Source organism: Gymnoscopelus braueri (assembly GCF_963280865.1).
Source record: "Gymnoscopelus braueri genome assembly, chromosome: 15".
In the NCBI taxonomy this organism is placed as follows: Eukaryota; Metazoa; Chordata; class Actinopteri; order Myctophiformes; family Myctophidae; genus Gymnoscopelus; species Gymnoscopelus braueri.
Window position 1 is genome coordinate 43983445 of NC_137620.1, and position 27809 is coordinate 44011253.

Sequence of the window (27809 nt, forward strand, 5' to 3'; positions counted from 1 at the left end):
GAAACATGTTATCAACAGAAAAGGAAACGCGACCGCAATAAATAGATCCAGGGAGAAAGCGTGGCAAAGTATTGCAAGTGTGTGTGTTTGTGTGTGTGTGTGTGCGCCGGACGGGCAACGGGACGGGACGCGGGGGGGGGGGGGGGGGCGGGCTGGACGGGACGGGACGGACGGGGGACGGGGGTCGGGGGGGTTGACCGCGACGGGATGAGAGGGGGACGGGACGAGACACGCAATAACCCCACATTTGCAAGACCACTTTGGTAGAAATTTGTGTGTGTAGTTACCTTGCCATCATGATGTAACTCCAAAGGTGGACAAGAAATAAAAAATAATTTCTCCATTGACTAGAAATTGATAATTTAAAATATGCTCCTTATTGACTTACAAAGAGGCTCCTTTAAACCCGTAACTAATAATGTATATATATATATGTATATATGTATATATATATATATATATATAGACATTTTTTATAATATTTAAAAAAAAAAAAGGTAATATATCATCAAACATCTAACAACAATATGAACTATAGTGTTAACAGAGTGACAATGACATATCACATGAGTTATTGTGAAACAATTATGATTCATGGTCACACACTATTTCAGTAATGTAATTACATTGATTATATCTTATTGTATTGATTTCATTTTATTTGAATGCAGGGTCATTCAAATGAGTCCATATACAAACACATGTGTTGAATTAACTGTGGAAAAACTTGAAGAACAAAGACACTGGATTAAGTAAGCTTGGCTGTTAGCCTGCTCCTGACCAGGCTAACTTCACAGCTAAATTGCCATGGTAACTAAGGTAGGCTTGCTTCAATTCTCTTTTGAGGAATCGGATAAGGCTAAACTTAGCCAGGGTGAACTGGCTAAACTAATCTTAAAGATAATTCACCTTTTGAGGAACCGACTCAGCTCTAATCCTGGCTAAATTAAGCCAGGATAGGTGGTAAAGCCAGGCTTTAGCTCTAATTCACCTTTTGAGGAACAGGCCCCAGGTCCGTTAGTATAGAGGGTTTAAGTGGTACTGAATTTGCAGCTCAACAAAAGCTAATTCATCCTAGTGTACGAGGTCTTGCCGATCAGTCGTTACTGGTAGTTCCAAAGACTAGCAAAAAGACCAGGGGTGGCCGTGCCTTTGCTGCGGCCCCCCAATGCTCTGGAACATCCTGCCTCTCCCCGTCCCAAACTCTGGAACGACCTACCTCTACCTACGAAGGTAGGCTGCCAAGGTGTCCATGTGGACATGATGGAGGTCATTTAGGGTATAGAGAATGAGGTGGATTTGACAGACCAGGAGTGTTGGTATAGGGAGAAGCATGGCTGAAGAGCTTTGCACATCACTCACTTCTTGCTGCTGTTGAAGTGAAAACACAGTATACCACATTGTGATAGTTATAGTAAGTCTGCAGTACACCTGACTGGTGGCAGTAGCCTGGTTGTGATGAGTAGATGTGATCAATCAGGGTATGCTCTTTGGTCGTTAACAAAAAAAATCACAAAGTGCCACAAAAATGCCATAAAAAGTATACAAACAATAGATACTAAACATTCCACAAAAATGTTACAAACAAATCCACAAATACCACAAAAAAAATCAAAAACAATTCCAAAATGACACGAATGCCACAAAAAAAAAACTCCACAAAAATGGTTAAAGGTAGGGTAAGTGATTTTATTTTGTTAAAATAAGTGTTAAATAGCTCTATATTCTGATAGTACTCATTACTATAGAGTGTATGTATAATGCTTTAACCTTTAACCAATATCACTTACCTTCATAAAGTCCACAAATGCCACAAAAAAAATCTCAAATATCACAAAATGCAACGGACAAAATAATTCACAAAAACATTTAAAAAAAAGTCACAAATGCCGAACGTGACACAAAATGTAAAAAGGAATTCCACAAATTTCACAAAAATGCCACATACAAATTCACATGATAAAAATGTCACAGAAAATGTCATGAATGCCACAAAAGATTTCACATTATTGCCACAAAAAAATGTAAAAAATGCCACAACACCTCCACTGCAACGACCAAAGAGCACACCCTGATTGATCACATTTGCACATCACAACCAGGCTATTGCCACCAGTCAGGTGTACTGCACACTTACTACAGCTATCACAATGAGGTATACTGTGTTTTGACTTCGGCAGCAGCAAGAAGTGAGTGATGTGCAAAGCTCTTCACCCATGCTTCTCCCTATACCAACACTCCTGGTCTGTCAAATCCACCTCTTTCCTTCGACCCCAAATTACCTCCATCATGTCCACATGGACATCTTGGCAGCCTACCTTCGTAGGCGGCTGCAGCTCAGCATTGGCAAGACGGTGTTGGCAGCATATCACCTCAACAACAGCGAAGCAACAAGGGAACTGGACGTGTTCATTGACAGCAACCACCTGGAGTTCCAGCAAGCCTGTTCCTCTGAGACACAGATTGAGTAGAAAAAAATTACACAATTTTATCAGTAGCATTAGTGAGGCTCTATTATATGAAGATAGGTTGAAAATGGGTGATGTCGTCCTTTAAACCAAGACCGGCAACCCATTAAAACCGGGAAAGCATTTGTCATTTTGATTTGATCTGTCTGTCTTCCTGTATCCATCTGCATTAAATGTGTTTCAGAAAACATTTGTATCCATTTATTGTAGCTATATTTAGTGGACAAAGTAAGCCACGTCCGCTTGAGGAGTATCTTAAAGACCTTTTGACCGAGTACAAACATCTCAAAGACAATGGGATAGTTCATAAAGGCCGGACCTACAACGTCCATATTCAAGCTCTGGTCTGTGATGCGCCATCAAGGCCGTATCTAAAATGTATTAAGAATTATAATTCCTATGAGAGTTGTGAAAGATGTATAGTCAGAGATGTTCATGTTGAGAGAAGAATGGTTTTCAGTAAACAAGCGCTTCTCAAACGGACAAAGCTTTTTCTAGAGTAGAGTACAGCAACCAAGCTGGTGCCAGCCCCCTCATTGCTGCAGGATTTCCTTGTGTTAGCTCATTCCTGTTGGATTGCATGCATTATAATATGGTCGGCTTGGGCGTAGTTAGACGCATGTTAATGTACTTGACCCGTGGCACAAAGATTTGTCGTTTATCTGTGAGTCAAAAGGATGCAATATCCCAACAACTAATTGCACTGAGAGGGAAGATGCGAAGTGAGTTTGCTCGTCAATCCCGGGGTTTACACAATCTAGATAGGTGGAAGGCCACTGAACTAAGGCAGTTTTTGCTCTACACAGGACCTGTGGTATTAAGAAAAGTGCTGTCCCCTGAACGATACAAACATTGCTTGTCCTTGACATAAGCTAAGTGGATAATGCTGGAGTCAGATGAGATGACTCGGAATGCTTACCTCCACTATGAACTAATTAAACACTTTGTCAAGTGTAGTATTCACCTCTATGGCAATACCTTGACTGTATACAATGTACATGGACTAATTCATCTCCATGAAGATGTCGGCCATTTGCCCACTTCAACTGTTTCTTAAATGACATTTCCTGTTTTCCTTTTGAAAACTACCTGCAACAAACAAGTATTTGTTTCTGTTAAAGAATAAGACAGTTGTTTTCTCTTGAGAGATGACAGATTTGTTGTTAGACGGAAGAATGCAGATGGGACTTCAGCTTGTGAGATTCTGCATCTGTGTCACCATTATTTGACCAACCATGCAGCTCCAAACTTCTAAATATAGTGTGCACAGGAAATGGTCAGGGTAGGATGAAAAATGGACCACTGCGTGAAACGGATCTGTTGCGCAAGGTGGCTTGCCACAAGAAACCGGTGGTTATGTCCTCATACCCCTTCGCCATGGTCTGGAACAGCAATATTAAAGGTTACATTTTATTTCAGCACCAAAGAAGTTGCAGTCCAGCCAGGAGAACAATGTGTTACTCAATGCTTGTTGAGTATTGATGTCAATTTATGAAATATGATAATGATGTATTTGGTACACACAACATGAAATCAGTTACAAGCTGATTGTTATGTTTCAGACTCTGAAAATCAAGCCCTGGATGGCCATGGAGCATGCTGAGGGGTCTCGGCACAGGGAAATGTCTACACACAGTGAGTATGCGTCACATTTAAGTCACCTTTTGTTTACAAATTAATATTTGGTATCTAAGAACATGCTTTGTCTTTTCCAGGCTCTCGACATGCAAGTGTAGCACCTCGGAGTAGAGAAATGTCCACACCCCGTGAGTATTCACTTTCTCCATTGCACCAACAAATTTAAAGTTCATTCAGTACAAGGTGTTACATGTTGTGTATACTAAATAAATCATTACCATACCTAATTCACAAGCAGCGAGTAAGTAGTTACAGGCTCAATGTGTTTCAGGCTTGCCTCGCCCGGTGGAGCGTGCTGAGGGATCGTGGCGCAGGGAAATGTGTACACACAGAGAAGGGTATGCATCACATTTAAACATTTACCTTTTTGTTTACAAATTGATATTTGGAATTCTTTGTATTTTCCTGGCTCTCGACATGCAAGCCTAGCACCTAGGAGCAGAGAAAAGTCCACACCTAGTGAGTGTAAATATCATTTAAACAGTCACCTTTTTCTTTACAAATCAATATTTGGAATCTAAGCACATTCTTTGTCTTTTCCAGGCTCTGGACAGTGATGGGTCGAGGGACACGGTCAGGTCCAGACATGACAGATCCAGGGACACCGTCAGGCATGGTGAGTTGTCCAAAGGTCCCAAGTAATCAAAACCTTTATAAGTAGTATCGTGCACCCCTAATTGTTACAATATGACAGATGTATTATTTCTCATCTAATTTGTTGTCATCTGTCTTGGAAAGTTTTAATGCAAAAATATCACTTTGTAATTTCTAAAACATACTTTTTTTCTTATTACAGGTGCTATGCAGTGACTGAGAGGCCCACATGGGCATTCCCATTGCCAACACCAGGTAAGTTCTGAGTTATTTCAATGAAGACAGGACACTGGCCAAGAAAACTGGGGGACACTTTTAATTTGCAACCCTTCTCTCTTCTGCCCTTTCTCTCCTTTCTTCCTTTACTGTTCTCTCTGTCCTTGTCTCCTCTCCTATCAGGACACAAAAACTGCTCTTCAATTATAGCAGTGTTTTGTATCATTGTAGAGTGGTGTCTATAATGTCGGATAGCATTTTACCTGCCTCATCAGCGGTCAGTCATGTTGAGAGAATGGAGAACATGGAGGACTTCCAGAGAGAGGAGCAACTCCTCAGTGATGTCCAAGCTTTTAATACCCTGGTAGGCTTTACAAGAGTCTGGAAGTAATGATCAGCATAACACAGTATAAGATGCACTCGCACACTTTTTATGTTCCTCTGGGGTATTTTCATGGATTTATTCCAACAGGTGCTGCAACTTTCCCGTATTGGAGGGAAGGACATTAAGGACTGTGTCCAAGTTCTTGACAGGTATGTTTCAACATACAATATGAATTAACCCTTGGGTTTGGGTGCGCTGTGGTTTTCAATGTCTGAACAATTAGTTAGTTAGTTCTTCTAGGTGAGGGCATGTTTCCATTCATATGCCTTTTTTAGCTTAACACCTGAACCCTCTGTTATGTCATGTCAATGACATAATGGTTGAACATTAAGTGAAAATGTGTAGTATAAAGGGTTTATACCATGTTTTACAAAAAAATCCTAATCCTACTACATTATTAACATAAATGTATATATTTTTTCTTCAGGCTCTTCAGTAACAGCCTGATGGCACAGTTCAGCATGAAGGGGAAGGGGAAAAAGAGAAGACGCCTTTGGAGAAGACCAAGACTTCTAGAGCAATACAAGGTAAGCCCGTATGTCATGTTGACCAAGGACAGACAAGTGGCACCCGCCAATCTCTAAATTGAATTGGGTAAAACATTTCCTTCCCTGTTGACATAAAAAAATCCAATGCCAACTGTCTACCGTTGGCTATCATAACATTTTAAATAATTGTGGTGGTTAGGTGTAGAAGGGAGATGGCTTTGTATTAAACTAGTTGTGGATGTACAAGCAACACATTTTTGCCATCCATCTTTCAAGATGTTGGTTTTGGGGGCAATACATGGCGAGCATTCAGGGTTCAGGGGAGCTGTTGGACGACCTGCTGGTGCCTCCCCCTAAGATCTTGAACCTCCTACCAGATGGCAGGAGTTCAAAGAGATGGTGGGAAGGGTGGGAGGAGTCATTATTCTCATGGCCTTCCTGACACATCGATCTGTGTATTATGTCAGATAGGGACTGGGACAGCATGTTGCCTTTGCACATTTTGTATTGTCTTTTTCTACTATGCAGATGCAGTCATGAAATTCGACCCAGAAGCCACAGAGGACCTCATAAGGCAGCATGCCGCAGACCACCTCAAGCATGCTCTAGCAAGAAGGGGAGGCGGAGGACACACAGCAGGCACTCAGGACTGATTTAACTTGAACTTTCACTGTCCATTGTGGGGGATCTTGGTGTCACAGTATTGTACAATATTGTGTATTTTGTACTTGTCTTCTGTTCTGTTCAACGAAGTAGCTCTGGTTGGACCTTACCCTGGCAGCTCACTGGCTAAGAGGTGTGCATTGGCACTGCCCTCACGATTCAATTCGATTACGATTCACCAGGATTCGATTACAATTAACCTTGTAATAATTTGATTTGATTCGATTCAACGATGCATCGCGATGCATCACACTTTTCTATATTATTGTGCAACATGGCAACTTTTTCATCAGTCAAAACAAGCAGTCAGATATACTGAACGACATATAAATCTGGCTGCTTCTCTGTGCAATTAGCAACATGATTAAAATAGATATATATTTATATAATAAAATAAAAAAATATTCTTTTTCAAAATCGATTATTCGATTAATCGATTATTGCCATTTGTGAATCGATTCATAATTGTCCATGTCCGCATTGCTATTAATCGATTATTTTTGACACCAGTAGAGTGCAGCACTTGTTTAATATTTTTCTGTTGTTGTGGGACCGACCCATGGAAAATGGCACTGTTTAGGAAGTTCTCCCTGCAAAGTAGGTTGTGCTCTTATGTTTTATTACTATTTTATTTTCATTCGACCAGTGACGTGTAAAAAAAAAAGAGAATGTAACTGTTCTGTTCTGGATCAAGCTTAATCAGCCCTTGTGTGTGTGTGTGTGTGTGTGTGTGTGTGTGTGTGTGTGTGTGTGTGTGTGTGTGTGTGTGTGTGTGTGTGTGTGTGTGTGTGTGTGTGTGTGTGTGTGTGTGTGTGTGTGACCTTCTGTATTCAGTCTTGAGCTAGACAGCATGGAAGAACATTGTGGGAGTTAAGTGGCTGTCCCGCTTCTGTATTAATTCTGTAATAATTCAAAGCTGGCTTGATCTGCTGTTTGTTTGAATACTTAATTAGTCAGAAAGGTAAACGTCATGAGGTACGTTAAGGCTAAAAGGATAACACAAGTCTGGGGGACTTGTTTCCATTGTGGTCCTATGAACTAGATATCCTTTCAGGGGGTCTAGTTCCAGACCACAAATATTCCACAATCATATGGAATATTTGTGGGATACTGTAATTGTGGAACATTTGTTTGCGCAGCTGTGTATTTACAAGAAAAATAAAGAGATAATAAGGAAAAAAGTGTATATGAATTGTGATTTATTTGTAAACCTCTGTGTACTGTATTCCCAGTTTTCAGAAGGTGGCATAACCATTTGATCAGCTCAGCAGCATGTTAACTGGAAACACATACACCTTCAAATGTGTTTCTGCTAAGCCAATCAAACAAAGCTACAGGAAAATGAACAGGAAATGGGCCACTTTCTGTAAATGGGGATTACAGTTATGCACCGACCCTAGAAGCAGTATAAAAAAGACGTCCACAATGACCACATTTGGACTAGAATAAGCCCTTATATAGAGGTGTGGACATGAAAATTGGACGTTCAGAAGACGTCGGATAAAGACGTGATAAAAACTTTAATTCTGCACCCTCCAGGGACCAAAATGGGACGTTCAAAGATGACCTCTCATTGTGCAGTGGGAATAAAATAATATACTGTATATGTGAAAACATCATACACATATTAGCACATATTAACCCACTAATAGAACAGTTAAGGTGTTTATTGTCACTGTATAGAGTAAAAAAGTCCTGACGTCACTAGTCCATCCCCTGGGTCGTAAAGTAATTTCTCCATGGAGAATAACATTGGGTCATCATAGAATCGTCTCATATAAGAATTGTGGTCCAAAATTAAACAAACTGCCTCGGCGATATTGTCAGGGAAGAGCCTCTGTATCGTTTATGATAGTCAGTCACTCATATTTGAAACAGTCCGTTTCTGGCGAAAATTTAACTAATTCGGCGGAAGTAACATTAGCGTTTTCTCACCGTCAGTTGATCCATAAGAGTAAAACCGCTGGGGTCATTTTTTTTAAGGTTTTAAAGGTTTACGGTTCTAAAGGTTTTAAATCTTCTAAAGGTCTAAGGTATTCTCTAAAATTCAAATGGTAGCCGATATGTCCTAAGTAGGCCGAACGTTGTAGAGTTGGAACAGAGTTTGTAGCTAAAAGTATGAAGGACTAGTTAGGGGTCAAAAAACGGGCCGAATAAGTAGTGGCAATAACGTCAGTGTGCTCGCTAAGTATATACTGTTAGGCATATACATGTGTCCTCTGCACTTTAACAACTAACAGCCTCAAATCGTTCTAAGGCACACACAATGCCACATTGTTGACCTGACCTGGAACCGTATCCAGGACCTCTGGTTCACCAGGCAGGCCCACTAACCACTCAGCTATGGCACTCTGATTAAAATAATAATGTCAGAAAATGAAAGGAAACAGAAGTCTGACTATACTAAGTCAGAGTCTAGCTTTACAAAATGTAAGTTGTTAAAAAATCAAAAAGGTTAGACTATACTAAGTTATTATTATTTGTTTGTTTAAGTCAGACTATCCTATACTCAGAGTCATACGTTTACAAAATGTACTAAAGTACAGTGAATGTCGGTTTGTCTCCATCACTGAAAATAACATGCATGTAAACAGACACAAAACTGCTGTCCTGTGCAGTTGGGGTGAAAAAACAACCATTTTACTCCTACTTGATCCTTAGAGGAAATGCAGCTTTACCCAGTTGATGTCTGCCCTCAGAGGAACAGTTAGAAATGTCTTGCTCAGGGACATCCTGTCTTGCTGCTGTGGCCGAGCTTTGAACCTGTTACCTGCAGCTCACCAGTCAGTCACTCTATCCATTCACCTACAGCTGTCTTCTTGGAATCTGTGGTTTTAAAACGCTTTGTTGTCAACCCCCCAAATTGACATGTATTTGGGCAGTGGACCCCAATGTGAACCTCTATCAAGTGTCTCTCTGTACACTTATATACGGTTGAGTGTCTTCCACTGGACCCATGGTGCTTCTTACCAGAAGATGTAAGGTAGGAACTCTATGCTGCTGCAGTGAAGAGCTATGCAGTGAAGACTGGTGTTCAAGGTAGGAACTATGCTGTTTGTTCAGTGAAGAGCTGCTTTTATGCAGTGAAGACTGGTGTTCAAGGTAGGAACCATGTTTTTATTCCTTTTGCTGCTGCTAGGGGTTTTTGCGTTGCGTCAGTCGCGTTGCGATCCGTCGTCTGCCAAAAACAAAATAAAACATAAAAAACACAAAACAAAGGCGCAGGCATGGAGCTCCTGGTTTACTGGGACGGGGTTCAATTCCCCGCTGTGCCCTACTCATTGTGTTGGCATTTATATTTGAACTCTCACATTGAATAGTTTCATGTATTATACAGAAATCAGCCTTTAGTATGGATCACAATGTAGAGCTTTAACTTAGTAATCTTTAAAGATTACTTCAATATGAATGTGTACGAAGACGCTGTATCCAGATATATACTTATCAGCTCTGTGCATAATTGGTTATTTGAAAGGTGTTGAGTTATAATATTTGGTTAAAGGTAGGGTAAGTGATTTACTTTGGTTAATATAAGTGTTAAATAGCCCTATTCTGATAGTACTCATTGCTATAGTGTTTTTTTCAGTAAAAGGAGTCTCCAGCTCTTAAACCGAAAATGCATTTTCAATGCCCTCTCCTGATTGGCTTAAATGTTGTCACCTACCTGAAAATGTACTATATTCTGTTTACTAAAGAGCTGGAGAGACCCCTGGGACCGATTTTGTTTTTTAACAAAATCACTTACCCTACCTTTAAATCATCCCCCCCTTAAGTTAAAGCTCTATATTGTGAATTTCTGATCTTATCATTGCTATGGTCATCTATACCCATATGAGTCATAGGGCTACTGGAAATGTTATCTTAGCATGTTGTTCCCACTGGAGGGCGCAATACACTTTCTCTATATATTCAGAAACTGCATCCTGTGCTGTAAACTTCACTTCCAGGTCGTTTTGTTTTGGTTGATGAGAACAAGCTGTGAAGAACAACTACTGGTATGCAAAACACACAGAATGTCATTTATTGTAGATTATTTCCATAACACATCAGAGCTAATGAGCCATTCTCTTATTGGAGTCCTACTGTGATCCTGAAACAAAGAGAATGCAGTCAGTTTAGTGTTGTTGTGAAACCACTTGGCCCATAGCCTGATGCTAATGCTACATAGCCTGATGCTAATGCTAACCATGTCATAACATACTTTGTTTGATTGTTTGAGTCCAGATACTTGGTAAAACCAACCAGCTGGGTTGTGAGAATGTTGTGTTAATGTTACTTGTGTTAATGTTACTTTAGTGCAACACTGTACTCGTTGTAGTGCTGTTTATGAAGAAGTTTAATGCTAACTAAGCTAGCAGCTAGCCTAATGATTTGTGGGGTAACAACAGTAATGGTACTTTAACATCTACAGATATAGATATATATATATGGTTCCATGTGTACACTCTCAGAGTTACAGACCCGTAAGGGTCCATTTGGTTCCATTTTGGTTTCCATGTCTTACTGTCTAACATTAAACACACTGAGGTACATGTCTTACTGTCTAACATTAAACACACTGAGGTACATGTCTTAGTGTTTAACATTAAACACACTGAGGTACATGTCTTACTGTTTAACATTAAACACACTGAGGTACATGTCTTACTGTCTAACATTAAACACACTGAGGTACATGTCTTACTGTTTAACATTAAACACACTGAGGTACATGTCTTAGTGTTTAACATTAAACACACTGAGGTACATGTCTTAGTGTTTAACATTAAACACACTGAGGTACATGTCTTACTGTTTAACATTACATTATTCCATCATTAGCCTGAGATTACCATGGTACCATGGAGGAGGAGGAGCAATGAAGCCGGTCTACCCGGACCCTTTCAGGCTCCATGGCCTCCCAACCTGGACCGACACCCCCTACTGGCCCTATAACGTCACTTCTGTTGGTCCCATGCCACTAGAGAGGCTGCAGCCAACACCACCTGAGACTGGCTCCCTGAGGGCAGAGACCAAGTCGGTGGAGGAAAGTGGCTTCAATGAATGACACTAAGCTGAAAAGGTACAAAGCACTACAATGTACCTTGTTGAACCACAGCCTCAGAATGGATGTTGTTCTGCTGCTCAAAGTGCATCACAACATCACTGTGTCCTTGTAGTCCATGAGCCAGACAAGATTTCATTATCGAAAGAGTGGGCAAAAACATACCTATATTAAATTGTTTATAGGGTCAATATAAGTAAATCAATATATGATAACCTTTCCACAGGAGCAGCTTTATCATAGTTATCACACATTTTGTTATTTTCCCCATACGTACATGACAGGTGAAGAAATGACAACATTTAAAAAAATTGTTATCATAATGAAACTTCCCCAGTTGATTACTGGGGAAGTTGAATACACCTGTGAAAGATGCAAGTTTTCTGAAATTGTATATTTGAATATGCAAATTAGGCATTAGGAAAATATGCCCGAATTTGCATAACTTTCCAGAATCAACATTGGAACATTGGACAAAGCCAGAGTCAACATTCTTATTTCATTTTGTTAAGATGTTGGAGTCAAAGGTTTTTAACGAGGGAATATTCAATATCTGGCTCAATTTTGGGGCTCTGGCTCATGGACTAAATGCCTAATTTGCATATTTAAATATACAATTTCAGAAAACTTGTAATACGATAAATCATTCATTCTTCAGTCTTCATGTAAGTAATCAACAGGGGAAGTTTCATTATGATAACTATTTTTTAAATTTGTAATTTTTTCACCTGTCATGGAAAGGTTATCATATATTTATATATTGACCCTATAAACAATTTAATATAGGTATCGTTTTGCCCACTCTTTCGATAATCATTGTTCAATTTTGGGGCTCTGCCTCATGGACTATTGATGATACTAATAACATTCAAATCACAACTAAAATACTTTTAAAAGAACAAGGATACCTGCCTTCACCCTGCCTCTTCCCAGTGTTAAGGTCATAGCAGTCACATATCATAAAAAATATAATTATATTGGATAACTAACCTAACTAATTAAATTACTGTAACGGCCCTGAGAGGAAACGACAAATAAGGTCCTGGATCTCAGTGGGAAAGGACAGCCGAAGCTCATCCAGGCTCCTGCTGCCATGCAGCCCCGATCTGCATCCATAACACAGAGGGCGGGGCCTTCTTACACTCTGAAGTGTAAGAACGTACTTTTCACTGTGATCAAGCTGGTGTCTAATTCAAACTACATTTAATAACAAATCTAATATTATAGCAAAGAAATGTCCTAGTGGGACTTATGATGCAGCAGATGATCAAGTCCATGCACCAGGAGTTCCCCTTCCCGCCCAGCTATGGTACCAGTACAGGTACCAGTACAGGTACCAGTACAGGCCTCGCCACCACCCTCCCCCAGACCCTTCTCCTCCCCTCTCTCCCCCAGCCTGCCCCCCCCCCCCCCCCCACCCCCCCCCCATCTATTAATAATCAGGGTTTAGTTGTAGTTCACCATCCTACACTGTCTGTGTGGATATATTATGTCTCCAGACACACAGTGTCACATGATTCGTAATACCGCACATCGATTGTCTGCATTAATTGAAGCCTTTATATGGTCTGAATCACGCAGCACATCCTACACCTAACCTCTAGATCATAACACTACAGTCAGTCACCTAACCTCTAGATCATAACACTACAGTCAGTCACCTAACCTCTAGATCATAACACTACAGTCAGTCAACTTATATTTGTAATCATCCATATTCTGGACGTTTGAATCCTGCTTGTGAATGTAGCTCATGTCTCACTAAGACTAGTACATGAATTAGAAGAATCAGACAATTGTCAAACAATAGAACCTTCAGTCACATTCATGGCATCAGATGTAAAGAGAAGGTGATGTCACACCATTGAAAAGTAATGGCTGCGTTACAAATACAATATATTATTATTATTATTATTATGTCTGCCATTCACTTAAGTTAGGACGATTTTTAAACCATCATATTAATAGTTATGGTGCTTGGTGTGGGAAATGTTCATCAGAAGTTCTGTGTTCTCCTTTAGCCTTAATGTCTGACAAATAATGTCTGACTAATAAAGTATTCAATCACAAAATGAACTGTCCTCATCTCCTCATCTTCTATTGTCTCTCTCCTCAGTCATCAGTCTGTCCAGCTCGCCCAGCAGAATGACCTCAACAACGTCTCCATGTTGACCAGCAGCCAGATGAGGGTCACCTCCTTGTCTTCAGGGTCCTCTCCCAGCATGTCCTCTATGGGTCAGGAACAGGTATGTGTACCTGGTTGGTCTTATTATACATCCGTGAAACACAAGGGGGCCGTCATGCCCCCCCCCCCCCCACACACACACACACACACACAGAGACACACACACACACACAGACAGAGACACACGCACACACACACACACAGACACACACAGGACGTGTGCTAATGTTGCACTTACTTTCCTCCCTTGCAGCCACTCGCGATAATGTCCGTATATACTCCATTATAGCGACCCCAGTCAGATCTGTTGCCGTTTCTCTACAGAAACGACATGGAGGAGCAGGAGGCGTTTGCAGACGGTTTGGTCAAAGCTCTGAACGACCTCCACCAGCAGAACCATCTGAAACCTGCAGCCTCAACCGGGTCCAGATCCATCTCCTCATGTCACCGCCGTCCTACCGGATCTGCCCTCTGCCAGATCTGCTCTGCCAGATCTGTACCATGGTGGACACCATGGTACAGATCTGTACCATGGTGGACACCATGGTACAGATCTGTACCATGGTGTCCACTGGAACCATGGTGTCCAGTGGAACCATGGTGTCCACTGGAACCATGGTTCCACTGGACACCATGGTTCCCTTCCCACCTCCCCACCATCATCATCACCACCCGACAACGAAGATGGACAGTCCCTGACGTCCAGGTCAGTGGAGGACAACATTGGCCGCTGGCTCTCAAAGTGGGGTTCCGGCAACCCCCCAGGAGACCTTGAGGTGGTCCCCAGAATTCTATGAATTCAAGGCTTCATAGAAAATAAGATTTTCCTTTAAATCCTTTTGTTATTATTTGAACTCTGAGAGTGTACAAATGGAACCACATGGACCCTTATGGGTATAATGGACACACAGCGTACAAAATACACTCCCGAAAGGGTCCATTTGGTTCCTAACTTCCTAACTATCAATAATCTATCTGAGGACCCCTCTATTTTCGAACACCCTCAAGGACCCCTGGGGGTCCCTGGGCCCCATATGCTGAGAACCAGTGTACTACTAGACCAGTGATTCTGGTCACCAACGTGTCATGAGCTTGTTTATAGTAGGAGCCAACAGGATTAACAACAAAGACATGAAGTAGATTAATCAAAACCTGATGATGATTCTTACAGAGTTCTGTTTTCTATTTTCACAACAGTCGTCCAGAACAGAGACTGTTTTCTGTGCGGAGCAGCTTCATCAAAGGTATTTCACAAGGCAGTCTCAAAGTGAACATGGTCAACCAACACACTCCCCTCTCTGTCCACAGGACCTGCAGGCTCAATAGAGACACACGGCCGGAAGCGGAAGGCCTACAAATCCACGCCCACTTTTGACACTCGGGGTCCGTTAGAACGATGAACTGCAGCTCTCAATGCATTCTCTATGAGAGGCATTGTAAAATACCGTCATTTCACTGGTTAACTACTGAGGCTGTAGCGATTTTTTTTGTGTTCTAATAATCTGTCCCATTTGTTTAATTTGTCCTTTTTAATGTCCCATATCTTTCTTTCATCTCGATATACTACCCACAATATACTATAATATACTCCATCAGTATGTCAAAACCGCTAGCATCGGAGATCCAGAGTTTAAGTGGTCGCATGGTATATACGTCACGGAAGCATCCCTTGAGGTTTTCAATACCCAGAAAACTGGCGAAAGTGGCCGTTTTCAATAGGTTTTGGTCATTATCTCTGGAACAGAATGTCCAATCTGCTCAGTTCAAAGCTTGTTGGATGCGTGACTTTGAGGACATTAAGCACGCAATGACACATTGTCGGGTTATTTTTTTTTTTTTAGGGGAGGCGAGGTCTTAGTTGGGCAGGTGACCGCCTCTCCTGCCTCTACAGTGGGTACGCCACCGGTCGTAAAGACAGTGATGTCACTGAAATGCCCGTCTGCTGTCTACCCTCTGCTGTGTTAACATTATGGGTAACTCGTTAAAGTGGCAAATTAAATGTGAAACACATCAACTATTAAGAAAACAAGAAGATATGTTGACAAAGACACTCCATACATTTGGAAACATATTTTTATTTAAATCAATATCGTCTTCAGTTAATGCAGGATAATTTTAAAAGTAGGCTAACTTTCATATCCTCTCATAGGGAATGCATTGGCAGCTGCAGTTCATCGTTCTAACGGACCTCGAGTAGCGGCGCTGTCTCAAAAGTTGGCGTGAAATTTGTAGTCCCCGTGTGTCTCTATGGATGAGGAGGTCCGTATGCATGAAGACTACAGGGAGGAGCAGGCGGCGAGGTGACAGGCGGTGAGGTGACTCTCTGGAGGTCAAGTAAGATGTACCTCGGTTCCTGATAAAAAGCAACACACTTCCACGGAAAGACGCACTCAACTCAAAGGGCTTGAGGTTTCTTGAGGTTGAAATGGTTGCAGATTCTTGACACTACACTGTCTCTGTGTATTCTATGATCCTATAGTTTACTGAGACACTACACTGTCTCTGTGTATTCTATGATCCTATAGTTTACTGAGACACTACACTGTCTCTGTGTATTCTATAGTTTACTGAGACACTACACTGTCTCTGTGTATTCTATGATCCTATAGTTTACTGAGACACTACACTGTCTCTGTGTATTCTATAGTTTACTGAGACACTACACTGTCTCTGTGTATTCTATGATCCTATAGTTTACTGAGACACTACACTGTCTCTGTGTATTCTATAGTTTACTGAGACACTACACTGTCTCTCTGTATTCTATGATGATAAAATTCATTAAATTTGTACTTAAAAATGTGCTATCCGCGACCAAGATCTTCAACTGGGCGATGACGGATATTTAATTTAATTAAGTATTTTATCTTCTATCAAGTAAATAAGAATGGATGCATTTTCCTCGTCATGGAATGATCCTGATGGAAAATGCATCCACTCTTAAAGAAGCACTTCACGCGCCTGTTTAATTAAAGGACACTGTGTCCCCCCACTATATATTTTTTTTAAATAAATAATGAAATCAGTCCAGTCCCCCAAGCGCATGCGGTCCACATGCATGCCCCCAGGTCATATTTCATTCCGGCGCCCCTGACTTCACCCATTTCCAACCTTAACGTCATATAAGTGCTCCTCTGTAATGCCATAAGATGGCGCCATTTCTGTCTCACTCAATGGTTCTCAGAGGTGGTCTTTGCCTGTGGACAGCTCAGAAACCTGCCTACCAGTGACATCATTTCAAGCTAATGGACATTGCAAATGATGACATGTGATGTCACTGGTAGGCAGGTTTCTGAGCTGTCCACTGCCCTCCTCTGACTGAGAGTAGACATAAATGGTGGCACTTTTTACGAGCATTAGAGTGGATCAATTATGACTATGGGGTTGAACATGGGTGAAGTGCTCCTAAGGCCACCTGAAAATCTAGTACACTAAAGGACACTGGACATTTATATCACTTTGGAATGGAACGTGCCCACTGCAGCTTTCTTATTTATCTTTATAACACGTTTTTTTCTTCTTTTTTCCCCAGCAGCTGCGTTATGCACCTAAGAGGAATGGAGGGGTACCAACAAAAGAAAGGCCAAAGAGTTAAAAGGACACATGGTTTGGAGTTGGAGGCCAAAGAGTTAAAAAGAGTTGGAGGCCAGTGGGTTTCATTGGAGTTGGATCATTGGAAAGCTGTTTCGTTCTCTCTGTATTATAGTGTCTGTATTTTAGTGTCTCTCTGTATTATAGTGTTTTAGTGTCTGTCTGTATTTTAGTGTCTCTCTGTATTATAGTGTTTTAGTGTCTGTATTATAGTGTCTCTCTGTATTATAGTGTTTGTGTCTATATTATAGTGTCTCTATGTTAGTGTCTCTCTGTATTATAGTGTTTTAGTGTCTGTATTATAGTGTCTCTCTCTGTATTATAGTGTTTTAGTGTCTCTCTGTATTATAGTGTCTGTATTTTAGTGTCTCTCTGTATTATAGTGTTTGTGTCTATATTATAGTGTCTATATTATCTATATTATAGTGTCTATATTATCTCTCTATATTATAGTGTCTATATTATCTATGTTATAGTGTCTATATTATAGTGTCTATATTAGTGTCTATATTATCGTGTCTCTATTATCTCTATATTATCTATGTTATAGTGTCTATATTATAGTATCTATATTATAGTGTCTATATTATCTATATTATAGTGTATGTTATCTCTATATTATTGTTATCTCTATATTATAGTGTTAGTGTCTATATTATAGTGTCTCTATATTATAGTGTCTATATTATCTATGTTATAGTATCGTGTCAGTGTCTATATTATCTCTATATTATAGTGTCTATATTATCTATGTTATAGTGTCTATATTATAGTATCTATATTATAGTGTCTATATTATCTCTATATTATAGTGTCTATATTATCTATGTTATAGTGTCTATATTATAGTATCTATATTATAGTGTCTATATTATCTATATTATAGTGTCTATATTATCTATATTATAGTATCTATATTATAGTGTCTATATTATCTATATTATAGTATCTATATTATAGTGTCTATAGTGTCTATATTATCTATGTTATAGTGTCTATATTATCTATATTATAGTGTCTATTATCTATATTATAGTGTCTATATTATAGTATCTATATTATAGTGTCTATATTATCTATATTATAGTGTCTATATTATCTATATTATAGTATCTATATTATAGTGTCTATATTATCTATATTATCTATATTATAGTATCTATATTATAGTGTCTATATTATCTATATTATAGTGTCTATATTATAGTATCTATATTATAGTGTCTATATTATCTATATTATAGTGTCTATTATCTATATTATAGTGTCTATATTATAGTATCTATATTATAGTGTCTATATTATCTATATTATAGTGTCTATATTATCTATATTATAGTATCTATATTATAGTGTCTATATTATCTATATTATAGTGTCTATATTATAGTATCTATATTATAGTGTCTATATTATCTATATTATAGTGTCTATATTATCTATATTATAGTATCTATATTATAGTGTCTATATTATCTATATTATAGTGTCTATATTATCTATATTATAGTATCTATATTATAGTGTCTATATTATCTATATTATAGTATCTATATTATAGTGTCTATATTATCTATGTTATAGTGTCTATATTATCTATATTATAGTATCTATATTATAGTGTCTATATTATCGTGTCTCTATATTATAGTGTCTATATTATCTATGTTATAGTGTCTATATTATAGTGTCTATATTATCTATATTATAGTGTCTATGTTATCTCTATATTATAGTGTTAGTGTCTCTATATTATAGTGTCTATATTATCTATATTATAGTGTCTCTATAGTATAGTGTCTCTCTGTATTATAGTGTCTCTCTCTGTATTATAGTGTCTCTGTATTATAGTGTATATTATAGTGTCTATATTATCTCTATATTATAGTGTTGGTGTCTCTATATTATAGTGTTAGTGTCTCTATATTATAGTGTCTATATTATCTCTATATTATAGTGTTAGTGTCTCTATATTATAGTGTCTCTATATTATAGTGTCTATATTATCGTGTTAGTGTCTCTATATTATCGTGTCTCTATATTATAGTGTCTATATTATAGTGTTAGTGTCTATATTATGGTGTCTATATTATCTATATTATAGTGTTGGTGTCTCTATATTATCGTGTCTCTATATTATCGTGTCTATATTATAGTGTTGGTGTCTCCATATTATAGTGTCTATATTATCTCTCTCTGTATTATAGTGTCTCTATATTATAGTGTCTCTATATTATCTCTGTATTCTCTCTCGCCCCTTCCTGTTGCTAGCTCCGCTCCTTCCTCTCTCTAGCTCCGCCCCTGTAGCTCCACCCCTTCCTCTATCTCCACCCCTTCCTCTCTAGCTCCGCCCCTTCCTGTCTCTAGCTCCACCCCTTCCTCTCTGGCTCCCCCCTCTAGCTCCACCCCTTCCTCTCTCTAGCTCTGCCCATCTAGCTCCACCCCTTCCTCTCTCTAGCTCCGACCCTTCCTCTATCTAACACCGCCCCTATAGCTCCGCCACTTCCTCTCTCTAGCTCCACCCCTTCCTTCCTCTTTCTGTAATAGTTCAGCTGCCCATTTATATTTTTTCTATAACCCCTCCGCTTTATTGTCTGGAAACCACGGGGGGAGAGAAGCCCCCGCGCCCACCCCCCACGCCCACTTGGGTGAGTAACCTACTGGGACACAGGGACTCTAGCCATTAGCCCTACTGGGACCGCGCCAACTAGTCCTAGCAATGCTAGTCCTTGTGACCATGACTTAGTCCACTACGCCATCAGTACAGCCTGAAATTCACTGCTTTCTGTGTTGCTTTTAAGGGTTTCTGGGTGTGTGTGTTCAAACCTCACTCACTCCTTACCCTGAACCTCTTCAGTAAAGGAGAGGTTCAGGGTAAGAAGTGAGCAGGGTTTGAACCCACAGTCTCTGGATCATGTAGGCAGTGTTTTACACACTGAGCTATTGACTACCTGTCTGTGTTCTGGTCTTCATTCCTCTTTGACGAACAACACACAACAATACAAAAAAGAAAAAGCTTTTAACAACATATTATTTTGTCTCTGGTTTGTTGTTGCTTGTCTATATGTTTGAATGTTTATGAACCACAATGGAAACAAGCCTCTGTCTTTTCTGTCTTGTCTATTTGGCCTTCAATCTTTAACATGGCACAGTGGCCTGCTGGATTAAGAGCCTGCCTGAGAAACAGAAGGTTGTGAGTTCGATTCTTAACCCTGACATTGTGTGAAAATATCAACACATTTGGAATAAATATATATACTTTTAGTTATTTAGTTTTTTTTCTTCTTTTTTTTTGTAAATATAAATCTTTTTCATGGGGGGCCCTGACACTACATCTGTTCACATTGGGGGAGGCCATGACAACAACATGTTTTAGAACCACAGAATCTATAGACACAGCTCTAGGTGAATGGATAAGACGCTGTATACATGATCCAGAGGCCATGGGTTCGATTCTTTACTGTGATGCTTTACTTTGCAGGCTGGCTTCCAGAACATCAACTTAAAAGCACAAAGAAAGCTGTATTTGTCAGCCAACAGATAGCTCACTGATTGAGTATCTGTCCAATAACCGAGCGGTCCTGGGTTCGATTCCCACTCACGTGAAGTGTCCCGGTAAGTTGAGACAGCGGATAAATTGGTTGATATCCGTAGAATAACTTGTAGGAGTGTACTGGTTCAAATCCAGTCACCACCTTAGTAACTGAGACCAAATCTGGCCGATTTGATCTCAGTTACTAAGAGAGAGAGAGGGTGTGTAGAGTAGGGGTATTGACAGAAAGTAGCTCATAACATCATGTCTATGGTGGATTTTTATGAAACAAACACTTGGCAGATACAAAGAGGACAATCGATACAATCAGATCAGACTTTTCCGTTTGGATGTATGGGCTGTCAAGGGTTGGTATCGCAACTCAGATATAAAAAATAGGATCTAAAATAGGATATTTGAATAATCTTTTAACTCAAATCTTTGCTTCTGGGGGGGGGACAACATATTTTGATGGGGATCGGTGGCCAAAATTTGTGCGGTCCTTGACAAGAATAAGTTTGAGCACCACTGATAGAGAAACAATATTCACATTTTTCAGGAAAAATAAAGAAATTCTTTGAGACATTTGACAGTTTGCACACATTTTAAAGATTTTGTTTTTTGCACCGAGTGCCGCGCTATGAGCTTGTATATCTGCTATTTGTGAATAGCCAAAGGTTAAGAGTGTCCATCAAACACAACAGCAACATCGAAGCAAAATCTAAAAATAGAATAACTCGTTGGCCGCTTGTTGTGGAAAAGAGGTTCTTCGTTCTTGGGTTGCTTAAAGTCCTTAGAATGTCCTTTTGACCGACTGTCCTTGGTTTCAGACGTCTTTAATAACTTTAGCAGCGCGATATCACATTAAACAGCAAGTTTACAGAGCTCAGTCAACAGGTTTGTTTGCACCACCTGTCAGTAATGACATGAAATCATGAATCAATCAGTAATGGTCTAATTTAGTGCTACTGACAGACAGGGAACTTTGTTCCTCCCCAGAAAGTTTTAATCACATCATGTTTTAAATGTTTTAACCTTACATGAAATAAATTATGACCCAAATATTTATATCATGAAATGATTATGAATTATGCTTTATGAACGTATGACCATTCATTTTCTGTATTTTAGCAATTTTTATAGTTTGTATTTTAATAACAGTGAGCACTTACATTTAGACTAAGCAGATGCTTCACAACGCTGCTGCTGTTATAGCTATCTTCTAAATGTACTGTAAAAGTGGTAAACAGAACTTCTCGATATAATCAACACATGATTATTATGTGTGTTTTACATACCAATGTTTGTCACAGCTTGTTCTCAGGAACCAAAACGATCTCAACGGAAGTGAAAATTACAGAACAGGATGCAGTTCCTGAAGATATGGAGAAAGTGTAGTGCGCCCCGCGGTGGGAACAACATGCTACACGCTACGCACTACACCTCTAAATCACATTTCTAGTAGCCCTATATGGCTCAAATGGGTTACACATAGCAATGATTACTACCACAAATTAACAATATAGAGTTTTAACTTGAAACAAAAAATGGGGAAAAAATATGTAACCAAAACATTTCTGTTTGCAGTGGTCGCAGAGGTATCCACTATACCTGCTTGATTTTCAGTGTCACTTTCTTCAAAGAGTCTGGAATTCAAAATGTACTTGAATAAAAGTACAAAAGTATTGGTATCAAAATTAACTTAAAGTACAAAAGTAGAAAGTACTCATTATGCAGTGTGTCCCATTTCACAAGTTTTCAAATATATGAAATCCTTTTGAAAATAGGAGATCTACAAGCTCACAATGCGTCACATCCCGACGCATTGTGAGCTTGTAGATCGGCTATTCTCAAATGGCAGAAATGTATATAGGGTTGAAGTGGTTAATGTATGTTTTGAAATAATAATCTACAAAGTAACTAGTAACTAAAGTTTTCAAATAATTGTAGTGGAGTAAAAGTACAATATTTTAATATGATAGAATATGATAACTGAAAATGGAATAATGAAATGTAAAACATAGTATGCATACATTGTATGACCAGGGAATTAAAGAAAGAGAAGCAACCAATCACAGCTTGTTGAGTTGAATATATTTTAGGTAATTTGATTCAACATATTTATAATAGAAAAACACATTTCCATGAATTGTCTGTCGCTTTCAGAAAACATAACAGGATGACACAGCAAAATTATTCTCAGCGTGAGTTTAACTCAGAGTTAAATTGAACGCTGAGGATTTCACTGTGCAGGATAGAACAGAATAGAATAAAAACTGTACAAAATGGACAATAACATATATTTTTTTAAGGCCATGGGTTTGATTGAATTATTTTTCACAAAACAACTACACAAATTAAACACAACTTGAACACACACACACACACACACACACACACACACACACACACACACACACACACACACACACACACACACACACACACACACACACACACCCTGCCCTAATTAACAGCATGGTTGAACAGCATGGTAAATACATTCAGGTGAGCAGACACAACAGTCCAACTAGTGGTAATGTAGTAACTTTGACCCCATTAAGACCGGGAACGCATCTGTGTCACTTCAAGATTTCTTTGCCTATTAAAAAAATAGAAGATCTACAAGCTCGTAGCGCGGCACCGAGTGCCGCGCTACGAGCTTGTAGATCAGCTATTTTTGAAAAATCGTGAAAATTTGTGCAAATCTTTGAACATATATACATTTTTAAAGCGAACATTTGTAACTCAAATCTTTGATTCTGGGGGATTCTACAAAATGTCTTCTAAATCCTAACAGTTTTTTTTTTAAACTTATGTTGCTATAATATCAGTGGTTCTCAAACTTCTTTCATGTTAAGGACCCCCCAAAATGATATGTATTTGGCCGCCAGAATATGTTGTTCCAGGGACCCCCCAGAAGCGATTGGAGTAAAAAATGTTCGCTTTAAAAAATAATATATACATATATATTAAAAGATTTGCGCGAATTTTCACAATTAAAAAAAAAATCGCATTATCTACAAGCTCGTAGCGCAGCACTTGGTGCCGTGCTACGAGCTTGTAGATATGCGATTTTTGAATAGCCAAATAAATCTAAAAATGACACAGATGCGTTCCCGGTCTTAAAGGGTTATGAAATGTCTAGACGTGGTTCTCAAAATGTTTCATGTCAAGGACCGATTCTTTTTTTGTACACATATGAAGTCCATTTGTTTTGGTTTGTTGGACAAACTGCAACAACAATCTGGTCTGAGAAAAGTAGACGGCATAACTAGAACTTGGAAATATATCGTAGAAATCGTCTGGGATTTGGGATATCGTAATGTTGTGATATGAAATTTACTTTTTTTTTTATGTATTAAACCGCCACCTTGCCAGAAATCTTCAAAAATAGCAAAAATATTTATTTATAATAAATAATACATTTGAATAATTATTTGAAAAAATTACCATCACCGTCAAAATATCTCTATCAAGGTATTTGGTCAAAAATATTGATTGATTTTGTCCACATTGTACAGCCCAAAAATAATTCAATTTATATTAAGACATGGCCAATCATATGCTTTTTTTTTTTTTACAATAATATAAATATTACAAGTCCATCCAATCAATGACATTTTGACTGCTGGCATAACATTGTGTATCATTATGACACTACAATCTCTTAAACACAAAATATACATTTTAAAATAATATATTTTGGACCCAGGGAATATTTTTTCCACAGTCCTTCTCAACTAGTTGCCTCAACGCACTTATTATAAGGACACTTTGGAGACATTAAGGGCACTTTGGGGACATTTTAGGACAAGGGGACATAGGGACACTGGGGAAATTAAGGGCACTTTGGGGACATTTTAGGACAAGGGGACATAGGGACACTGGGGAAATTAAGGGCACTTTGGGGACATTTTAGGACAAGGGGACATAGGGACACTGGGGAAATTAAGGGCACTTTGGGGACATTTTAGGACAAGGGGACATAGGGACACTGGGGAAATTAAGGGCACTTTGGGGACATTTTAGGACAAGGGGACATAGGGACACTGGGGAAATTAAGGGCACTTTGGGGACATTTTACGACAAGGAGACATTGGGCACCTCATTGGGACACTTTTGTAAGGCTACTTCTTGGCCTCAATCACAGAACCCATCTAACCCCTGCTCATTTTGCTAGGATTGGATGGCTTAGGGTTGAGGACAGAGTACAGCAACTTGCTATGGGCCTGGTCTTCAAGATACACCACAACATTGGGATCCCCCTGTATTTGTCAAAATACTTCCAAAATGTTAATGAAGTCCATGATCATAACACCAGAGGCAGCTCCACTGATCATGTTCAACCCAGATTTGGCTCAACTAAGGGTATGAACTCGTTCTCATGCTATTCAGCAAAAATGTGGAATGCCCTACCAAAAGGAGTAAAGGAGTGTAAAACCCTGCTCACTTTCAAAACTGCCCTAAAGATACACCTTCAGGAGGCTGCAATTCGAAAATGGCCCCTGTCTAAGTCTTAACCTACCCCCCCCTACCCACCCCCCCTCCTTCATTTTCCTCTTTTGTATATATTTATATATTTTTTTCTCTCGTCATACCAGTAACCTGAAAGCTGATTGTATGACATTCTGTATAGTAGTGTGTATATCTGCCTTCCTCTTATATTTCATCATGATTTGTGTGCATGGGGTTCTCATCTTAAACAAGCGTTATGCTTAATGAGGGTTTCCAGTTTAGTAGACCTTGTATTGTGAATTTGTACTTCCATGTACTGTTATGTACTGTCATGTACTATTCTCATGTCTTTCTAAATAAACTACATCAATCAATCAATCAAAACTCAGTGCAATTAGTTGTTGGGATTTTGCATCCTTTTGACTCACAGATAAACGACAAATCTTTGGGCCACGGGTCAAGTACATTAACATGCGTCTAACTACGCCCAAGCCAACCTTATGCATGTAATCCAACATGAATGAGCTAACACAAGGAATTCCTGTAGCAATGAGGGGGCTGGCACCAGTTTGGTTGCTATACTCTACTCTAGAAAAAGCTTTGTCCGTTCGAGAAGCGCAGTCCTGTTTACTGAAAACCATTCTTCTCTCAACATGAACACCTCTGACTATACATCTTTCACAACTCACATAGGAATTATGATTCTTAATACATTTTAGATGCGCCCTTGCTGGTGCATCACAGACCAGAGCTTGAATATGGACGTTGTAGGTCCGTTCTTTATAAACTATCCCATTGTCTTTGAGATGTTTGTACTTGGTAAAAAAGTCTTGAAGATACTCCTCAAGCGGACATGGCTTACTTTGTCCACTAAATATAGCTACAATAAATGGATACAAATGGCCACACTTTGCCAGTATTGGCCAGAACTGGACACTACTACTTTTGAAAAGTGGGATGCCATCAACGTTAACGCTGACTGGTTTACATCATTGCTCTCTGTCTGACTTAAGAAACGGCAGATCCCCTTTTCTAAACCGTAGTACTTATACTGCCCCCCACATTTATGTTCAGTTGTATTGCGTTGTGGTGTTGCAAGAAGTGTCCTGGCATCTACAGGCAATAGGTGCCCTTGCTTTCTTAATATGGACAATAACTCATTAAGTGATCCGTGTGTCTTTGTCCTTTAAGGCCCACTGTCTCAAGTCCTCTTCAAAGCTGAAAGGCACTTCAATAGGAATACTGTCACTGTTAAAACTGTTTGGAGTTCCAGGAACATTGTCACTGTTAAAACTACTCGGAGTCCCAGGCACATTGTCAATGTTAAAACTCGAGTCCCAGGCACATTGTCACTGTCACAATTACTTGCAATCCCTAGAAGATCATCAACGCTCTCTGAATCAAGTAGAAGCAGTTCCATTTCTCTTTTGCGTTTTCGCCATGCTCTGTCTCAAGCAAGCCATCTGTAAACACAGACGTGAGTCTACATAAGTTTAGCAGTTTATTTGACAGGGGCAGGATACTTGGTATAGGTAAGGTATTCATATTTTGCATCAACCACACACACAGATATAAATCAACACAACATCATCACACAACAATGATTTATTCTGACTATAGTTTTTTACTTTAACAAGTGAACAATAAAAGTAACATTTACTCACAATTCAGCTCTAATGTTCAATGTTATCACTAAGCAGCTAAACTCACTGAGAATCCACTCAGTTGTAAACGACAGAGAGATTAAAGCTTTCACCAAAATACCGATGCTGGTTTAAGGAGTTACAAACACTCACTCTTCTCACTCCCTGGACACTCCCATGTCTTCAACAATGTTTATTTCACTCTTTTTACTTCTAAAAAGAGAGCTTGTTGTGTTTGTGTCAAACACTGTGTGGGCAGTGTTGCCAGATATAGTGAGAGAAACAAGCAACCAGATCTACGAAAACATACAGTACACATACGTTTAATTAGGCTATATCATATTTTTATGGGGGGCCCCCTGGCACAAAATATTTTCAGATGGGGGTCCGTGGACAAATACAGAATACTTTTGGGGGTATTTGACATGAAAATGAGAACTGGTTTAAACAACATTTAGGAACTTAGCCCAAATAAACAACTACACTTCAGAAAAAATAAATAAAGTCACTTATAATAAGCAGACATGGCAACATTGCCTGAAGCCTGCTTCCATAGGGATTATCTACCGAACTAGAAACAACATTTCTTAGAAATGTTAACTCATTGAGTGCCATTAACGTGTTTCACGTGTTTTTACCGCTATGGCGCAACGTACCAATGACGTGTTTGACGTGTTTTTTGAAAAAAATAAATAAATATATATATATATATATTTTTTATTTTTTAAACATGTTCAGAACCCAAGATATCATTATCTGAAGATTTGCAGCTCCATCCACTCCTTGTTTAACGTATAACTGAAAGGCTGTATCTCGCTTCCTAAGCACTTTTTTTTTACTTTGAAAAAAACTCTGGCACTGGGATAACATAATATAGAAATAATTCTGGCAATTCTGGCACTCA